At 39.3% G+C, this 19,815-nt stretch overlaps 2 long non-coding RNA genes across 2 annotated transcripts; both read right to left on the bottom strand.

Annotated features, from left to right (window-relative positions):
- Window positions 1–897: 897 nt before the first annotated feature.
- Window positions 898–7,553, bottom strand: LOC105907295. Its single transcript, XR_001162706.3, has 3 exons — window positions 7,237–7,553; window positions 1,656–1,845; window positions 898–1,425 (listed from the first exon to the last, which is right to left on the bottom strand). It is a non-coding gene; the product is annotated as an uncharacterized LOC105907295 (long non-coding RNA).
- A 1,370-nt stretch (window positions 7,554–8,923) lies between these two features.
- LOC116223765 lies at window positions 8,924–18,221 on the bottom strand. Its single transcript, XR_004165255.2, has 3 exons — window positions 18,067–18,221; window positions 9,712–9,901; window positions 8,924–9,473 (listed from the first exon to the last, which is right to left on the bottom strand). It is a non-coding gene; the product is annotated as an uncharacterized LOC116223765 (long non-coding RNA).
- Window positions 18,222–19,815: the final 1,594 nt, after the last annotated feature.

Here is a 19,815-nt window from a genome sequence, read left to right as displayed (position 1 = left end):
CTGACCCTCTGGCCGTGTAGCGCTCTGTGCAGAACTCACGTCTGTTTGGAGTTTTATTACAGAAAATAAACAAGTGTGCGGACCGAAAAACCAACAACAACTTGCCATGTCTTTAATTATATCTACTTCTGCTGAAAAAGGGTCATGGAAGAAGCACTTTGATGACAGTCTGTCCTGTTTTGTGACTGTGTGGATTGAGTGGGCCTATATGTAAGATCAGTAGTTTCCTATATGAAATAGAGACTAGATAATCTTAGGTAATTTCAATGGAGGGACAGCCTCTGAATAGTGAAAGTGTCTGAAAAGAGCTTAGTAGGTAGCCTACTGAAATAAGTGTGGACACAAAACATTGATTGATCCCAGCGGTAGCCTATATAGAGATAATGGGCAGTTTGAGCATGCAAGGAAGTTGTACGAAAAAGGACGTTTATTTTGTGGTGTATGCAGTAACGTGGAACAACAAGCATCTCCAAGCATGTCTAGCCAGATATACCGTTTAAGAAATCTCCAAGGCTTTTAATGTAAATGAGCTAGGCTTCTAATACAAACAGGTCTGGCAACCTTTTGATGTTCTGTATCAGGTTTCTCTTACCCGCTGCCTGAGATGGTTCTCAAAGGCCTACTCCCATTCCATACTATGTTTGGTTGCAGTCACTCACACCTCAGTGTGCTTTCTGTCCCCAGGTTTCTGAGCAATACCAGTTTGGGGGCTTTTCCTTTGTTACTGTGATAAGATTACAATTTTGGAGATTATGCTGGCCAACCTTTGTAGGTCACAGCAGTTGCTTGATCATGAATCTCATGTTCTCTCACAGGATATCCTGTGATTTCTTACAGAGTTTATTACAACTAATAAACTATAATATACTCTTAATCAAATGACACTTGCAAGTCATACTGATTGATATTCATCTTTTTAATGTTTTCAAATAAAACATGTTAGTGCTTAACAAAACACTTCTGGTATTTAAGACTGAAGCCCAATTTTCATATTAAGTTCCTAAAGGTTTAGGGTTCAGATCAGATTTCAGTTGCCTATGTGAATTGCTTAGATTGATATTGAATGAGTTATCTAACCGGAATATTAGGGTTCCTGAAATGTTCCTGATTTTGCCAAAACACAAACAATGATTAAAATGGCCGATGAAATCAACACTGAAACGGCCACAACCTTGCCTTTAGGCGAACGGATGAAATTTAAACAGATTGCCCTACATCCACGGTTAGGTGTTTCAAATTCGCTGAGGAAAACTGCAGCCATTTCCTTGGAGTTCTCATTTCTACTGCAAGAAAGTAGACCTTCTTCCTCATTGAAAAGCAGGTCTAGGGTCCTTCCTCTCCCTTCGACATACTTCTGGGTGTTGGGTAATATTTCGTCCTTGTCGAATGTGCGATGAAGCACCATAAGAAGTGTAGGCTTTGAGACTAAATGGTGTAAAAGACATTTTGAGCATATTACAACCAAAATGAACAAAACACAAATTAAACCAGTTAATTGTGCTACTATAAACTATATTTATGTGTCCAATAGCTTACAGATGAAAATGTTGCCTAAAGCCTCTTCATTACTGGAACTACCACAGTTAAAACATTATCAGAATTTGAAAAAAAGATTTTTAGTGCATTTTTATATGGAAACAGGATGATTAACCCACTTGGAATCGAACTCAGTGCAGCCTCAACATCAGTTCCAGCTCGAGAGACGATGGGACAGAGGACCACGATGACATCACAATCCACTTCCTCTCCGACTTCAGTCACACAAAGTCGTCTATGGAGATCAGCTTTGATCTCTTCAAGATACCTCTCGGAAAATCCAGTGCCTTTGAAAAATACCTTAACCATCTTAGTAGACAGGAGAAATTACAGGAGAAATATAAATTACAGTCAGACATGTCTCAAATAGACATATCGGCATTTAGGCCTACAATAGGCTAACTCAAGAATATTCATTGGTGAGTATCAGGGGCGGCGCCAGGGGGGGGGGCTAGGGGGTGCTATAGCTTCCCCTGGATTAGCCATAGCACCCCCATAGCACCCCCAAGAAAATAATGGTTTATTTATTATTGTTATTTATTTTAATTCTGCATTCTTAATTTAATTTATTGTGTGGTAATAATATTTCAATCACAAAAGAAAATAATAACAGATTGAAATGAACAGATTGTTCACGTAGCACGACAGAGACACGTCGCATGCGTGAACGTTGACGTTTCCTGACGATTGAAGGAGAAAGAGAGCTAGTGCACTGTCAAAGTCAACCGGTAGTATCAACAAATTCACAATAATGGATCGGTTTTTGATACCCAAAATTCTACGAGTAGAAGAATCATGTGACGTTGAAGAAGAAGAAGAAATGCAAGGGTTATCTGAATCTGATTTAGAAGAAGAGGAACGTCGTGGTCAAAGAGATCAATCCTACACCTCTACTGAGGGTGCTAGCCATGCTACTGGTCTGTTGGGTTGCCCGGATTTTGCTTTTCCAGCATGGTTTTGTTTGCATTTTTGCCTGTTCTTTAAGAGTTGTATTGTACAATGATACAATGATCTAGCTCTGATTATTGTGGTTTTGAGTGCCCAAAATACAGGCATGTTGTCAAAATACGAGCATGCCGTGAAACCCTGTCATGGAGACATAACACTGTTTTGTTTCATTCACTTTTAAAAGAGGCCTGCATCTTTACACCGTTTAAGATTTAAGGTGGAACGGTCTTGTTAGATGTGTAACATTAATGAATGCGGTCTCTTTTTGGGATTTTTCGGGATCCGCCTTAAAAAAATCAGAGATTCTAGCCTAGGACGAGCAGTCTGTCTGTGCTAGCCAGTTATACATAAGCTTCTATGTTTTTATTGATTGTGACCTGAAATAATATATACTTTTTGAAAGCATTTCTGACTCTTTGACTGTTTTAGTTCATTCTATCTGCTATTCTAATTTGCCCCCTTTAGTTTAGAATGTATTGAACTATTTATGTTTAGTTTAATTTGTCAGACATGGTAGTGGTGACCTGGTGGTCATCTGGCGCCAACTTTAACCCCCAATGAAGTAAGTGAAGTATTTGGGATTGCGGAATCTATAACATGCTGATGCTGCATGCATTTTGTCAGTGACCGTCGCAGAGGAACACGGCTATGTGCGCGTCCGTCGGAAGCAGCCTAATGATAATAATAATAGGCCTACGATCGATTTGTATGGACCACAAAGACGCTTCAGAGAGCAAACATGTAAACAGATATAACGATATGGTGGGGAGGTGTTGTAGTAGAGAACCATGTGACACGTATGCTATCACCCTAATTTCATAGCACCCTCGGTAAAACGCAGAGCACCCCCATAGCACCTGCAGCAAAAAATCTCTGGCGCCGCCACTGGTGAGTATTAACTTCATGTGGCCTACAATTAAACCTGAACAGATGGGCTAACCCTCACCCTATAACAGATACACATCAGTGTAGGCCTGTGCAGGTGATGGAGGCCTAATGTGTAATTCTGTTGTGATTGCTGTTCATTCATCTTTGCTGTTTTCTGCTTAGAAACTACTGTTACGACCCTGGCGGGTCTAGGCCCCGCCCCATGATATTTGCATGCCTGTTCTGTCTCTGTCATTACAACAGGTGATTGGAAAGAGGTGTACCCTGTGATTGCTGTTCATTCACCTTTGCTGTTTTCTGCTTAGAAACTACATAGAGCAAATGCACTCACACTTATCAGTCACCCACATTTAGGCCGAAATGAGGATTTGGGCCAGATGTAAACTAGGCTTGTGTGCAACACTCTGCCCCTGCCATTGGCGGGGCAGGTTCCAGAGATATTTCAGTCTGGACAGGGACCAGTTTGACAGTCTGTTGTCAAAAGTGGGGCCGCAAATTATTGCGAGGCAGGACATCAATTATTATGGCCCCTGGTTACTCCTACCGCACCAGCTTTTCACAATTTTAACTGTAAATTACTTTTGTCCCGGCTGTCCCCTAATAATACAGTTGCATAAAATAAACCTTGGTAAATGTGCTACTTGTTTCCCTCAGTTTCCTCTGGCCTCCCGATGGCAGGTATAAGGTTATGCACAGTCTGTCTCAACCACTGCTTTAGGCCCCACTCATTTGGTGTCAGGTGTGTGATGGATTGACGACGGTGGGTGAAGGTAGCTTAGAAATTCGCTTGATGTTCACGGCGTAGCTGGAACTGTGAGTTCATTAAAAGCTAAATTAACTACCTACACATTATTCTTCCGTATTATGTTGTGAACTCAAAACAGCATGACCGGGGTAAAGTTACTTTGATATTCAACGTTCATTTGACATTCAAAAAACCTATCATGCGCTTCAACCATTTGAGTGGATGACGTCAAACCAACTGTGCAACATAAAGACTAATCTCGCTCATGTGCCAAAAGGTTTGTTTTTGAAATATACATTTTGTATATTGAAATAAAGTCACAATTCTCCCTGTGAACACGTGAAGAGCAAACCTCCACTTTCTCATATTAGTGACTGGCATAACACGTAAAAACGGGAACATTTCTCAAAATAGTTAGATACATATATTTGGTGTCTACTCTCTTTATTGATAAGGGCCTGGAAGTTTTTTTTAGGTGAATAAATATAAGTCAATAATACCGTTTACAACTCTTTACATTAATGTCAACATTCTGGCCATCGCTGCCATGAGACGCAGAAGGAGAGTGGGGGCGGGGTTGTGCGGAAATGTGAGAGAGAAGATGAGAGGAGCGAACAGTTTATGTAAAGCAACATCAAACTATATCCGTATAAACGGTATTGTCTCATCCTGTATTTCGTTTGAATAAAATATGAGCAGCGTTCAGTGAGAAACTTTAGGCAAATGAGCTCGAGCGACTTCCGGTTACGATTTTTCAAAATAAAAGTTCCTTATTAGCCCCGTGTTTCTTAAACTGTCAGAAATATTAATTTCATAGTAACATCAAAATGGGTTAAAACGATTCACTGATGTTACAAAAGTATGGTTTTCTTGTTTTAATATAATGAACACTGACTAAACAGGCAATATTGTATTAAGAAAAAGTAAAATACACCCCAATATGCTGATAAAAGGATTATGCCTTCATTAAAGTAAGGGGTAAAATATGTTTAGCAGTCATTATTCTGGTCATTCACTGTGAAAAAACACTTGACAGACAGATCACACAGGTGAAAAAGGACTATCTCCAATGCCAGGGTATTGCCGTGACACGTATCACTCTTTGCTGATGAAACCAATGAAAGGGGCAGTGTTGTGCAAGTTCACACCTCTCATGAACTAGTTCAAAGTTCAGTTCATGCAACTAAACATGAATCGTTCACGTTCATAGTTCACCATTTAAATTCTGAACTAGTTCATAGTTCAGTTCATTTTCATTATTTTTTTTTTATTATTGCTAATTTTTCAGGAGGACGTCATTTGCACAGAAAGGTGAGATTTTTACTGTCGGAAAGTTTATCAGACAGTGTGTAAAAATCCCGCACATAATAATAATAATTACAGCCCTGTAGTACCATTTAAATAATGAAATATACAAGAAACTAACGGTAATAATTTAACCTCTTGAGCAATGGCATGCTACTGGCTTAATCTCAGATCAACAAGGGCATGTACACTAAATGAAAGACCGCTCAAAAGTTAGCATAACACTCGTATTTGCACATTAGCAGCTTATGCTAAGCGAGTTCCCGAACAGTGCATCATGCTAGATCAATTAAGTGACAGTGCTCGTAACAAATATGAGAAAGCTAAACTATAACAAACACATAATGACAAGGTAGGCTACAAAGTCAAACTCACGTATACATGGACGCACACAACTTGCAAAGTGCAACGTTCAATGATGTGAAAATATGCCCGAAATTAACTGCTACTCCATCTAAATATGCCGTGAAGTGATATCAAAACATTGCACCGTGAGAAGTGGAGTCACATGACCAACGCAATTACCAAATATGGTCATTTACCGAAACATGGTCTGTCTGGGCAATTTAACAAATAATTACTATGGCCTTTTTAACAGGTACTGAGCAACGACATGGTACAAGCATTCGATTTAGACAGCGTCTTTCCTCAGTAGAAGGAAAACATTCTATAATGTTTTAGCTAGACCTGAGTGGCGCTGGACCTCAGATAATATGAACGTGTTCACCGTTCAAATTCATTATTTGTCATGCAGTTGCGTTCAGTTCATCGTTCTCATAAAAATGAACGTGTTCAATGAACACTGGAAAGGGGGGTGGAATATGTTCAGGACACTTCAAACATTAAATAAAATGTGTGAAGTAGTTGTGATTCACTATATCTTACCTTGTTTTAAAGCAAGTTAATATAATGCACAGATAACAAAATACTATTATAAAGTCTGATCTAGCGAGTAGACAGATTAGGACTTTACAATGACAAATAGGCTACTATAACTTTCAAACACGCTTTTAACTATTTTCCCGATCATTAGGACAAATGCAACAATAAAACTCGTTCCATAAAAAAGGTGTTTATATTACCCAGTCGATTAACAGGGTAGTTTGTTGTAAAAAAAAAAAAAAAACCTTTCATTTGATACAAGAAACTAATTTTCCTTCCTCGTTTCGTTTTACTTCCTGGGGTTATTTTGGGTTATCGTTGCTAGCAGAACGGAACTTAAAATATGTAAGTGTACCTTATACACCTATTTATAGCTCAGCAACCTCATCCACAACTTCCGTGTCCGTGGAATCCGAGTCCGAAGTCCGAATCTTGAACTCCAGTACTACAACACTAGTGCTCTCACAGCTAAATGTAGGCCTACTCATGAGTTATTTGCTGCGTATTTAGCACTATTCACGACAGTTTCTGTTATAAGCCAAACATCTAAGCACTGAAATAAGTGTTTTACCGAATAGAAATTGCTGTAGATTACGCGTGCACAGCGGCCTCCTGTTTGGAAGTGCAACGGTTTGACTCACAAATAAACACAATTAAATAACATTTTGCAAGGTAGAAACATGATATAAATGCGAAAAACTACTGTTGTATGTAAGTAAAAGGAAAATCATAGCGAATCATATTTCCATAACCGCAAGATACGCTTGATGATGACAACGGGTATGATTAGACTTAGACTAAGGTGTATACGAGCACTATTCTATCTAAAATAACATATTTTTAAACAAGAAATCATAACATGTTCATCTCTCATGGCACTCAAATAACATCCCAAACCTGAATGATAACCAAAAACAAATGCGCAGGCCTACCTTTAACGGTTCAATGTACCCAGGACGGCTGTTATTCCTTCGTTCAGTGTGTGTTGTTCAGAATGTGATATAGGCCTAACCCAAATCCATAACACAACTGTTGGTTTCACTTTTGTTTTGCTCTCAACCACTCTTGCTAGGGAAACTCAACGTGCGCTCAGTGCACAGCAAATGGCTGTGGCTCCTGTTAGGCTGTCCTTCCATTCCCTAGACATTCACACTTTAGTAGATGTTTTGGAGCAAACACGCAGCCATCTCCAAAAGAGTTTCCACAAAGAACCAAGAGACGCCCCCAGAACCCCCAGAGTTGAGATGGAGAATATTTGTCATTCTTTTGTGCATTTTAGTTGTGAGGAAATGGGATGTGACACGGAGTTTCATTTTTCACTTTCACCCAAAATAAAAAAAGAATACAGTCCAACTAAGCTTGTCACGTGTGTCTTGTCATGCCACTGCGAACGCTTACACACACACACAACTACGTTTCCCCCGGTGGGTTTAGTTTTGTCCCGTGATCAGAAGTTTGTTCACAATTTTCAGAGCCTACCCTCCCAAACTGTGAAGGACGTATATGAGCGTTCTTTGTCCTCAAAAAAAAAAAATCAGTCACTCGAACAACCGAACACAAAGCGTGTACTCAATATTCCTCTTTAAATCGTCTACACACACGGCGCTGCACCATCCTTTAAACAACTGTGTTCTTTGTGGTGGGTTGTATTGCATATTGCTTTGAGAATGTGAAATGTATTTATTTACATAAAGAGAGTTGCAGAGTGATTAAATTAGCTGTTGTACAATTTGTAATGAAAGCTAAAGCAAGAAGAGTTTAAAATAAAATGACTATGCCATTACTAATATATTACTGACATTGTAAAAAAAAACATTATTTTTTTAGCTGCTATGCTTTGAGTTTTTGGTCATGTTTGTTCAAAGTTGATGTTTTGTTTTGATTTGTAGCAATTGTGCAGAACTCCCGTCTGTTTGGAGTTTTATTACAGAAAATAAACAAGTGTGGGGACAAAACAACCAACACCAACTTGCCATATCTTTAATTCTATCTACTTCTGCTGACAAAGTGTCAAGGAAGAAGCACTTTGATGGCTGATGGCCTGTTTTGTGACTGTGTGGATTGAGTGGGCCTATATGTAAGATCAGTAGTTTCCTATATGAAATCAAGACTAGATAATATTAAGTCATTTTAATGGATAAACAGTCTCTGAATAGTGAAAGTGTCTAAACAGAGCTTAGTAAGTAGCTTACTGAAATAAGTGTCCCGAAACATTGATTGATTGATTGATTGATCACTGAAGTATTTTGTTATGGCGTCAAGTGTTTGTACCTGCCCCCCCCCAGCAGCTGTCTCTTAGTTTGACGATGACCGTGCTGAGTAGTCCTTTACGGTGCCAGTGCGGTTAGTACCCTTTTCTTTCGTACTGTGAGGCGCATTGTGTTACCTCCTTGTATGAAATGCGCCGTACAAATAAAGTTTGATTTGATTTGATTTGATTTGATGGCCTGTTCACATGATTTGTCCACCTTTCCCAGCAGTAGCCTAGCATATAATTTAACAAATAGCTAAATAAAATGGCTAAAAGGTTAGAGATGATGGGCAGTTTGAGGATGCAAGGAAGTTGAGTAATTACAACTAATAAACTACAATTTACGCTTAAATCAATTGGCACTTGTATGTCTTACTGCTGATTACTCTTCATCTTTTTAATGTTTTCAAATAACACATGTTAGTGTTGCCGATATATGACTTAACAAAACACTTCTGGCATTTAAGACCCAAGCCCAATTTTCCTAAAGGTTTAGGGTTCTGATAGACTATCAGATTTCAGTAGATTTTCCAACCCTGATTTTCAGTGTAGTCCATGTAAATAGCCTAGGAAGATTGACTGAGTTAGCTAACATTATTTTATCTTTTTTCCTGACAATGGCAAAACAAACAATGACTACACCTGCAAATGCAATACACCCAATAAGCCCTTTTTGCGAAAGTATGGCATTTAAAAACCTATTACTGTATATAGGGCTAAGTGCTTCATGCTTATTGAGGTAATCTGCAGCCAATCTCTTCGAGTCCTCATTTCTTCTGCAAGAAAGTAGTCCTCCTTCCTCATTGAAAAGCAGGTCCACCGTTATTCCCCTCCCTTCGACATACTTCTGGGTGTTGGGTATTATGTCTTCCGGGTCGAATGTGCGATGAAACACCATGAGAATTGTAGGCTTTGGGCCTTAAAGGTATAAAAGACATTTTGACAATGTTACAGTCAAAATAAAAAAACACAAGTTAAACCAGTTAATTGTGCTACTATAAGCTATATTTATGTGTCCATGAGTTCACAGATGAAACTGTAGCCTAAAGCCTCTTCATTACTGGCACTACCACAGTTAAAACATTATCAGAATTTGAGCATGCTATGCTAGATCATTCTAAAGCATTTTTATATGGAAACAGGATGATTAACCCACTTGGAATCGCACTCAGTGCAGCCTCAACATCAGTTCCAGCTCGAGAGACGATTGGGCAGAGGACCAAGATGACATCACATTCCCGTACATCTCCGACCTGAGTCACACAAAGTCGTCTTTGGAGATAGGCCTTGATCTCTTCAAGATACCTCTCGGCATATCCAATGCCCTTGAAAAATACCTTAACCATCTAAGTAGACAGGAGAAATAGAAATTACAGTCAGACATGTATCAAATAGACATATAGGCATTTAGGCCTACTATAGGCTAATTGAAGAATATCCATTGGTGACTATTAACTTCATGTAGGCCTACAATTAAACCTGAACAGATGGGCTAACCTGCACCCTATGACAGATACACATCAGTGTAGGCCTGTCCAGGTGATGGAGGCCTAATGTGGAATTCTGTTGTGATTGCTGTTCATTCATCTTTGCTGTTTTCTGCTTAGAAACTACTGTTACGACCCTGGCGGGTCTAGGCCCCGCCCCATGATATTTGCATGCCTGTTCTGTCTCTGTCATTACAACAGGTGATTGGAAACAGGTGTACCCCATGATTGGATGGGCTACAAAAGCCCTGATCAGATGGCAGTCGGGAGAGCTTTGGATTCTCGGCATTTGGTTATCGTTGGATAAAGATTGGATTTGGATCGTTGGTTGTGGATACTTGGTTGGTTTTGGATTGGTCGTTGGATTTTGGATTATCGTCGTTGTTTGTTTTGAATTACTCTTGTACTGACTTTACATTACATCTTTGGTTTCTATTCACAACACTGACATTCACCACACATTTTGCTTATAATTAATAGATAATATATACCTGTAACCATTAATAAATAACTTATTATATATTATTATTATAAATTCTGCGTGGCCTCCCCTTTATCTTTCGTGCATTGAGCCGGCACGTAACACTACATAGAGAAAATGCACTCACACTTACCAGTCACCCACATTTAGGCTGAAATGATGATTTAGGCCAGATGTAAACTATGCTCTTGTGCAACACTCTCTGCCCCTGCCATTGGCAGGTTCCAGAGATATTACAGTCTGGACAGGGACCAGTTTGACAGTCTGTTGACAAAAGTAATTTTTTTTTTTTTTACAGATTCTTGGCCACTGGTTACTCCTACCGCACCAGCTTTCAGCTATCATGTGGGAGTGAGCACCGTGGAAAGGATTGTTGGTGAGGTCGCCAGGGCAATAAGGGACTCCTTGGCACAGGAGTTCATGCCAGTCTCGACCACTGAGGACTGGCAAAGCATCGCCAGTGACATCCTCCATTGTCTTGTACTTTCTTGGGTCCATCGTTGGGAAACATGTTGTGATTAGGACCCCTGACAACTCAGTCTACTGAGGTTTACTTTGGCGGATTTTACTGTCCAGTAGTATAGATGGTACTTTTCACGGCAACGACACCTATCGGTTTGGTTGAAGACTGCAGCAACTCACAAGAGCGGCCATTAAAGTTTTTGCCGCTGTGTTGAAGTCACCCTTGGCGCGCGCAATGACCAATCCGTCAACCGTGTTGGCTCCTTAACACTCCTGTGGTCTCAGATTACAACGATGATGGACATACATCCGTGAGTCAAAACATAGTGTAACCAAGGTTAACAAAGTTACATTTAAGATTCTGTAAATATGTATAAATAGTAATTAATAAATAGTCTAATAATAAACATTAAACATTAATTAGTTATGTATTTATTAGTACCTTAGGAATTTAGCATAGCTTTTTAATTGAATGAATTGTAATGAATGAAATGAAATGTAATGTTGGAGCGCCCTCTACAGGACGTAGTGCGTGCTGAAGAGCTCGCGCAACTTTTACTTTGATTTTAGAGAGAAGACGTTGAGATAAGAAGAAGACTGTTGAAACATTTAGGGGAACAACCTTTTAAAAATTCAACGTCTTTACTGACCTAATTAATGAAACCAAATTGAATTATTGAATGATATTTTGAAGTTAAATTGTTTACACGAGTATGATAGAAAAGGTACCATTGTACAGTTTGAAGCAGGGCCGGAGTGGGGCCACTTTTCAGCCCGGGAATTTCAGGCCCAAGACCGGCCCACTTTTTCCATGGTAGTGGAAATTGGATAAATGAAGCAACAGTTCAGCTCTTACTATCCTGTAGTTTTCTCTTTATTAATACCATGGTTAAACAAATAATGTAAAGGTTAAATAATAATCATCTTAGGCTGAGAAGTTAACAAAAAATATTCCACTATTCCACAAGGATAGGTTGATAAATTAACAAAAGCAGAAATAAATAAGTAAAGCATTTGAAACGTATCCCACTCTTCAACAAAGAGGCATATTGAACTAATGTTTACAGTTCAACTCACAGTACAGAAGTTACATTGCGAATAGCACCAACAGCATCTACAGCATCAGTAACCGCCTAAGCAGTGCACTGGTTTCAGCCACTTTATCTATAATAACTGTCGTTGCTTATAGACATGAGGATTTCCTTCTCTGTGCACATTAACATGAAAGCCTCCAAATGGTCCTGACTCAATGAGCTTTGTAGCCTATTCTTCACAAATTTTAAGGTTGAGAAGCTTCTCTCACATGCAACCTGTGTGATGGACAAAGTCAACAGAAACGTATATGCTAACCCAATGACATGATAAGCATCTGTGAGGAGGTTGTACTGTGAGAGTAGCTATTAAATGGACACAAATGGCACAGTTTTTGCAGGAGGAACAGGTCCTGCTTTCAAGCGCCATCTCTGGTAATATTTTGCTTGCGAATAGGTTGACAACGCTACAACGATATTAACCAACGCTACAACGTTAGCCTAATAGTTACGTTGCTAATCATTAGGCCTATGTCTCTCTTTACCAGTTGCCACTTGTGTTTGTCCTCTTGAAAATAAATCAGTAAGCTTGGCACATTTGGCAGCATCCTCCTCCAATGCCTTTCTTTTTTTCAACCTGGCTTTTTCAGCCCCTCTTCCTCCCATCCATCCTCTCTGACGCATATCGTTGGGGTAGGGCCGGCCCAGCTATCGGTAGTCTGAGAAAAGTTTTTGGAAAAGACGGGCTATGGACCCAACCAACTCTATTTGGGAGGGGAGAACTCCCTCGCATGGTACAACCCATGCAGAGGCTCCGGTGTCAGAATGCAGAACGTGTGTAGCCTACTTTAAGAGAAGATGGACTAACGTGACAAATGTCAAAAAATAAAATTCTCGACCGGCCCAGAAGTGAAGCGGCCCACCGGGAACTCTCCCGATTACCCACCCCGGGCCTGGTTTGAAGATACGAGATTTATGTTTTCATGATTTTGTGCTAGTTGAGTGCTAACTTGTAGCGGGGTCAGCCCTATGTTCCCACAGCCCTATGTTCCCACATTTCTAAGGATTTTTTTTTCACTGACAATTTTCAAAATTAGGCCCTATTTCCCACAGCCCTATGTTCCCACAGATCTATGTTCCTAGATTTATTTTGAAAAGTTAGTCCCGATGTTCCCACAGCCCTATGTTCCCACATTTCGAGATTTTTCTGAAAATTAAACCCTATGGTCCCACATTTCCTGTTAAGCTAGGGTGAAGCCCCCCTAAAATGTTCTTCAGCCCCCCCAAATCATTTGGCATTATTGGCTTAAAAAAAAAAAAAAAAATAAACTATTGTTTCTGACACGGACAAGTTATTTATAACTCTAACATGCTACTTATGTGCGTTCTGGTTTGTATGTTTACTCCCCCTTCAAATTATAATCCAATAGCCTTTCATCATACTTTACGATATAAACCCCGGGCACTAGTACCGTCTCTCGTCAACGACAGCCAGTATTATAGACAAGGAGTTCAAAGTAAATGATGCACGGAGTGAAATTGTAAGTACAAGAAGTTACAGAATGTGGCTATCTGTAGTTGTTAACGAGTGTTACCTGCTTTGGGTTTACTTGATATGAGGCAAATGAAAGCGAATATTGTAGTGGGCTATGTTAAAACTGAGCTAGCTTGCTACTTTGTTAGAAACTGTCACCAGTTAGCAAGAGTGTGAACGAGCGAATTCGAAATACAAGAAATAACTATCGACATCTCTCTATTCTTTGCATTGATATATCTCTCTAGTATTTCAAAACAATATTATCAGTCCCTATAGAATGTTGTTATTTATAATCAGTTAATGCTAGTGAAAACTAAATGTCATAGTGTCCCTCATAACGCTATTGCACCGGTATATCATCCAATTCATTGACCAGATGGATATAAGAACATTCTTTATGAGAGGTGGCAGCGCCGCCCAGTCAGATGAGAGAGAGAAGCAGGAGATTGACAGGGCTGAAGGAGCCGGTGTGATGGAGGTTAGTGGTCTACAGGTCTAGAAGGAAATGAGTGGAGTTTTTTTTTATTTTCTTCTACTGTGGTAGAAATGTATAGGCATTTGTTGTCAGGCCTAGGCTACTCCAAGGGTTAGCCTAAACTAGATTATTACATGATATTTTTATGCCAAGTCATAAAATTGGCTTCTGGATTTCGATCAGTTAATGTTTCAATGTTTGAACTTATCTTAAAGGGTCATGCAGAAGGAGAGGCTGAGGCAGAGAGTCAGAGAGAGGTAGAGACAGACCAAGCAGCTGCAGCAACTAATGATTTAGGTGAAAAAGACACAGGGCCCAGACAGGTTAAACTGAAGAGCTACCCACAGGACAGCTTTGGTGCTCAGAACAGGTCATTTCACCACAGCTGGTATATTTGTGTTGTCAAATTTCACTATGACCCTGTCATTCTGTCTCTTGTGTTATCATATACTGAATGCAAGCAAAACTACAAAGCAAAATCACACTCTTTCTGATTAAACCAATCTATGAACTGTCTGAAACAATGGATATCCGCGGCCCCAAATGGGCCTTAAAAAATAAAAATTTCCGCGCGCAAACATGCCACTCCCCTTGGGGTTAAGCCCCCCCTTTCTTTGAATCCTAGAAACGCCCCTGGTGGGAACATAGGGCTGTGGGAATATAGGGCTTTGGGAACATTGGGCTGTGGGAACATAGGGCTGTGGGAACATAGGCACGCCCCCCTTGTAGCCTAGCCAGCTAGCTACACCGAGCGACAGCGGACCTGCTGGACGAAGATGTTGGTTTGAAACTTTGAGGATCGAAATGAACATTGTCATTGTAGAATCACCTACAGTGAATATTGACTGACTGACTGACTAAATACTGCTTGAAAACAACAACGACGACAACTAGATGGCGAGCTTCCCACCGAACAACCGAAAAGTATGGATTCCACACCACATCCAGTCCAACTGACTGAGAACTATTTGATAGCTTGATAGCTGAAGTTCCACGGATATGTAAGACTTTACTTGTTCTTGTTATTTAAAGAAGACACTAAATGAACTCACAGATACTTTGAACATATTTAATTGATTGGATATTTGATTGTGTGTATTGTAAATGGGATATCGATTTTGTTAAGCTATTGTTGAACTGCTAGCCTGTACAATTGTGTTGGGTTATGTGAATTTGATCAAGTTAAGAACTAAGGTTAAAATTTGCTTGAGAATTTAAATTAGATAAAACTTTATTAGATAATTAAATTATTGATTTATTAACTAATTATTAAATAATATATATATATATATATATATATATAATTTATATTAAAGATAACTACATTTAACTAGTGTAAAGAAATAAAATAGAACAAATAAGAAGCAAATAGATTATAAAATAGAGATAAATAAGATTATAATAGAGTAAATAGGAATTCATAAAGAGTTTGAGTTGATTTAAGGTTTTGGATTCAAGATATTTTGATGCATGTTTTTATTTTACATTTTCTAAATGTTGAGCCTTGTATATATATATATATATATATGTAAATAATTATTTACCACTAAAATCTGAAATGTATCAAACCCTGTTTGTTGTGATTGACTGCGCACCTGAAAAGCATCTAGAATCTTCTGATGGCCCAGATCTTAGATCGTATGTAAACAAGTGTTACAATAGGGCATTTTAACCTTCATCTATCTGCTAAACACCTAGGCCTACCTTTTATGTCATTTTATCATATAGTTAAAGATGATAAAGCAAGTTTGATGGATCTATGAACATTTCATCAGCGATTGATTTTTTTGTGTATTAAAGAATTGTTTTCATGTAAAGATTTAACTTCATGTTTATTCTGTAGAGCATTTAGTGCTACTGACAATCCCAGACTTTCTTGTAGCATGCTTGTTTACACGGAATACAGGATAGGATATAATGGCTAATGTCTATGGAGGGACGAGTAACAACTGTTACTGTTGTCCCCACCAGGGGCATCGTTAGGCCTATTTTAGGGGGGCTGAAGCTTTGGTGCTCAGAACAGGTCATTTCACCACAGCTGGTATATTTGTGTTGTCAAATTTCACTATGACCCTGTCATTCTGTCTCTTGTGTTATCATATACTGAATGCAAGCAAAACTACAAAGCAAAATCACACTCTTTCTGATTAAACCAATCTATGAACTGTCTGAAACAATGGATATCCGCGGCCCCAAATGGGCCTTAAAAAAAAAAAAATTCCGCGCGCAAACATGCCACTCCCCTTGGGGTTAAGCCCCCCCTTTCTTTGAATCCTAGAAACGCCCCTGGTCCCCACCAATGCAGAATCCCCAGATATTCCAAATAAGTGCATAAATATCTATGTTTATACTGTGATTCGTGGAAGTGAGAAATGGAAGAGCTGTTTTATGAGCTGTAAGTGTCTTTGGGCGTATCAGGGGATTTAGATAACACAAGACAGATGGGCGAAGGTCACGATGGGAATCTGTTTGGAAGTGCAACGGTTTGACTCACAATTAAACACAACTACTATTATTACTAACTATTTTGCAAGATAGAAACTGTAAAAATAAAAAATATTGGTGTTGTGGGAGGTTTTAACCATTTTTACTGTAAATTACTTTTGTCCCGGCTGTCCCCTAATAGTACAATTGCATAAAATAAACCTTGATAAATGTGCTACTTGTTTCCCTCAGTTTCCTCTGATGGCAGTATAAGGTTGTCTGTCTCAACCACTGCCACTTTTTTAGGCCCCACTCACTTGGTGTCAGGTGTGTGATGAATTGACGACGGCGGGTGAAGGTAGCTTAGAAATTCGCTTGACGTTCACGGCGTAGCTGGAACTGTGAGTTCATTGAAAGCTAAATTAACTATCTACACATTATTCTTCCGTATTCTGTTGTGAACTCAAAACAGCATGACCGGGGTAAAGTTAGTTTGATATTCAACGTTCATTTGACATTCAAAATACAAACCTTAATGTGCTTCACATTTGAGTGGATGACATCAAACCAACTGTGCAACATAAAAACGAATCAGTTTTTTAAATATACATTTTGTAAAGCTTTTTAGAATGTAAAAAATAGAAATAGTCATAATTCTCCCTGTGAACACGTGAAGAGCAAACCTCCACTTTCTCATATTAGTGACTGGCATAACACGTAAAAACGGGAACATTTCTCAAAATAGTTAGATACATATATTTAGTGTCTACTCACTTTATTGATAAGGGTATTGAAGTGGTTTTTAGGTGAATATATATAAGTCAATAATACCGTTTAGAACTCTTTACATTAATGTCAACATTCTGGCCATCGCTGCCATGATATCTAGGACTACAGACGCAGAAGGAGAGTGGGGGCAGGGTTGTGCGGAAATGTGAGAGAGAAGATGAGAGGAGCGAACAGTTTATGTAAAGCAACATCAAACTATATCCGTATAAACGGTATTGTCTCATCCTATAGTTCTTTTGAATAAAATATGTCAGTGTACCTTATACACCCATGTATCGCTCAGCCACCTCAGCCACCTCATCCACAACGTGTCCGTGGAATCCGAGTCCGAAGTCCGAATCTTGAACTCCAGTACTACAACACTAGTGCTCTCACAGCCAAATGTACTCATGAGTTATTTCCTGCGTATTTAGCACTATTCACGACAGTTTCTGTTATCAGCCAAACATCTAAGCACTGAAATAAGTGTTTTACCGAATAGAAATTGCTGTAGATTACGCGTGCACAGCGGCCTCCTGTTTGGAAGTGCAACGGTTTGACCCACAAATAAACACAATTAAATAACATTTTGCAAGGTAGAAACATGTTATAAATACGAAAAACTACTGTTGTATCTAAGTAAAAGTAAAATCATAGCGAATCATATTTCCATAACGGCAAGATACTATTGATGATGACAACGGATATGATTAGACTTAGACTACGGTGTATACGAGCACTATTCTATCTAAAATAACATATTTTTAAACAAGAAATCATAACATGCTCATCTCTCATGGCACTCAAATAGCATCCCAAACCTGAATGATAACCAAAAACAAATACCTTTAACGGTTCAATGTACCCAGAACGGCTGTTATTCCTTCGTTCAGTGTGCTGTTCAGAATGTGATATAGACCTAACCTAAATCCATAACACAATGTTGGTTTCACTTTTGTTTTGCTCTCAACCACTCTTGCTAGGGAAACTCAAAGTGCGCTCAGTGCACAGCAAATGACTGTGGCTCCTGTTAGGCTGTCCTTTATGGGGCGCCGTTTGTAAAATGTTGCACGTTCGAAAATCCTGCTCAGTTTTGGTACATTTAGCATTATCATATGGAAAAAAAAAGCACGACAATATTCAAATGTCACTTTTTCAAGTAAAATGCCAGACAGTTGTTGCTCGGTTGGCTGGTCAAATCGGCGAGGAGACAAGCCCGGATTGTGTTTTTATCGCATTAAAACCCATCCACGTTGTTGCCAGCTGTAGACGTCTTCTGGGTCAACTTTTCTCAGACGCGCAGTAAAGTAGCCAGTGTTGCCAGGTCCGTGGTTTCCCCGCGGAATTGGGCTACTTTTGAAGTGTTGCCGAGGGTTGAATTTTGTCCGCTGGTTCGGGTAGACCTATTTTGCATGCAAATTACATAAATATATTTTTAAAAATCCATATTTTAAATGAAATAATGTATTTATACCCAAATCCTACCAAACTGACTCCAGATCAGCACGTGTACATGGACATGGGACACGCCCACATACACACGCGCACTGTGCGTGTGCACACATGCCTAATGCTCTCCCGCTGCTAGATCCCAACTCTGGTAGTTAGTGTAGCCATTTTAGGACCTAGGTGAAAGAACTGTTTAGGGAAAACTGCTTTTAATGCTGGCATACTAAACATTTGGTGTTACTTTATAGATATTACAATACATTTGGCAATGATAGCAATGCTGTTGGACTTTAAAAGCAGTGTATATGGTTTGGCATATTTTCTGATGAGTTCTGATATTGGGCTGGTTTTATTGGCCATTGGGCTGGTTTTGGGCTGGTTTTGATTGGCCATTGGGCTGGTTTTGTCACACAGACCTGGCAACCCTGAAAGTAACCTTATTTTTGGAGCTTGCAATAAAAGCAGTAACCCTGTTTTGGTCGCCTCATTTATCAGAATAACTACCTAAAACGGGAATAGATCAAGAAATAAAGTCAGGAAACAAAGCATCAACACGATTAAATTTGTTTTCTAGATATCTCTGTCTGGCTATTGTGGTATGATCTGTGTTTGATGGCGATCGTAATTGAGTAGGCTGCACTGCTCGAAGATGTCCACTGTTGGTCGACATCTGTCGGCGGGGAAAACGTATTTCCTAAAGAATCCGTGTTGAAACCGGAAGTCGTCACTTTACTCCGTTTGATTAGGACCTTTACTTTTTAGTTGAGAAGTTGTGTTGATCGCCTGACATTCAAACGATCGGTTTTCTTTAAATTATTATTATTTTTGTGAAGTTATACGGCTTATGTGAATAAAGCTATCTACACGACTTTTTATATGTCTACATTGACTCGGTTAGTTGTTCATGTGGTACACGAATGTTGCAGAGTATTGTAGGTCTTAACTGAAGCTTTCCATTATTGTTAGGTTGCTGCTAACGCTTAGACCAACAATCCATTGGAACACATAGTAGCTAGCTAGCCTCGCTGCTAATAAGTATAACGTTAGCATGCTGATATGAATTGACCCATGCTGCTAACGCTTAGACCAACAATCTATTGGAACACATAGTAGCTAGCTAGCCTCGCTGCTAATAAGTATAACGTT

Source organism: Clupea harengus, chromosome 15, assembly GCF_900700415.2.
Source record: "Clupea harengus chromosome 15, Ch_v2.0.2, whole genome shotgun sequence".
Classification (NCBI taxonomy): Eukaryota; Metazoa; Chordata; class Actinopteri; order Clupeiformes; family Clupeidae; genus Clupea; species Clupea harengus.
Note: the sequence above shows the minus strand (reverse complement) of the source record. Positions and strands in the feature narration are given on the sequence as shown.